We start from the raw sequence: 1626 nt of genomic DNA, 5'->3' as shown, positions 1-1626 counted from the left end.
AGCTCACACACTTATAGAAGCTGACAGGCCCCAAGTTCTTGGATCAAAAGCTGGAGGCTTTTCCTGACTCTCGCAGCTGTAGAGACTGAGGAGCTCAAGGTTGGAGGCAGTATACCGGCTGTTGACTCCAATGAATGACGAATCCAAGATCTCCAGACCTAATGGTGGATTGTTCACTCACAGACAGTTGTAGGCAACACAACAGAATCCCAATCCACAGAAGAGGGGCTCTTTTTCCCAGGATGTCCATAAATATATTGGAAGCAGGCCACACCCCTAGGGAAACTCCCTTTCAACTCCCTGCTAAAAACATATACATCCGATCTCATCATGGGAATAACCCACATCAAAACTGCTTAAACCACTCAGAATTGTAATCCAGCCAAGTTGACACACAGCTCCAACTATCACAATTGCCGAGGCCATATTTTCCAACTACCGGTGATTTTTTTTTGCTTCCAACTTTTGAATTCCATTCACCAGTGATAATCAACACATCTTGATTGCATGTTCGGTCAATTTCAGACTGCAGAAGTTGGTAAAAATCTTTAATTTCCTCATCTTTGGCTTTAGTGGTTGATGAGTAAATTTGAATAATAGTAATACTAACTGGTCTTCCTTGTAGGTGTATGGATATTATCCTATCACTGGCAGAACTGTAGTTCAGAATAAATCTTGAAATATTTTTTGTGATGAATGCCACACCATTCCTCTTCAATTTGTCATTCCTGGCATAGTAGAGCATATGGTTATCTGATTCAAAATGGCCCAAACCAGTCCATTTCAACTCACTAATGCCTAGGATATTGATCTTTATGCATTCCATTTCATTTTTGACAACTTGCAATTTTCCTAGATACATACTTTGTACATTCCATGTTCTGATTATTAATGGATGTTTGCAGCTGTTTCATCTCGAGTCATGCTCCATCAGCAAATGGAGGTCCCAAAAGCTTTACTCCATCCACGTCATTAAGGTTGGCTCTACTCTGAGGAGGCAGCTCTTCCCCAGTTGCATTTTGAGTTCCTTCCAACCTGAGGCTCATCTTCTGGCACTATATCGGACAATGTTTCAAGGCTATTCATAAAGTTTTCCAGTCATATACCAGACAGTGTTTCATTGCTATTCATAAGGTTTTCACTGGCTAACTCTTTGAGAAGTGGATGGCCCCTTCCTTCTTCTGAGTCTGTGTTAGTCTGGAAGCTCCACTGAAACCTACCATTGGTGACTCTGCTGGTATTTGATATACCAATGACATAGCCTTCAGCTTCATAGCAACATGCAATCCACCACAGTATGACAAACTGACAGACAAGTGGTGGCCTGTTGGTTAAAGCCATCCCATTTGTGGTATTTTTCTGTTAGAGCATCACTAACCAAAACAACAACCATAATAGTGAATTTTTAAAACTTTATTCGAAAGAATTACTCACTTGATAATCTTTTTATTATGTATTTTCTCAATCAACTCTTATGTTAACTGTATAAACTGTGATCACATGGGTATCTGAGAAATGTGTATTATTAATAATAATGAATAAATGCATGAATAAAGGGTAATGAAAGAAGTTGAGGAGGCATTCCAGTTTGAGGGAATAGGTAAACAAAGGCTCAGAGATGTAATA

Source organism: Orycteropus afer, unplaced genomic scaffold, assembly GCF_000298275.1.
Source record: "Orycteropus afer afer isolate SDZICR_OR568_19922 unplaced genomic scaffold, OryAfe1.0 scaffold00026, whole genome shotgun sequence".
NCBI classification, from domain to species: Eukaryota; Metazoa; Chordata; class Mammalia; order Tubulidentata; family Orycteropodidae; genus Orycteropus; species Orycteropus afer.
This window is presented reverse-complemented; position numbering follows the sequence as displayed.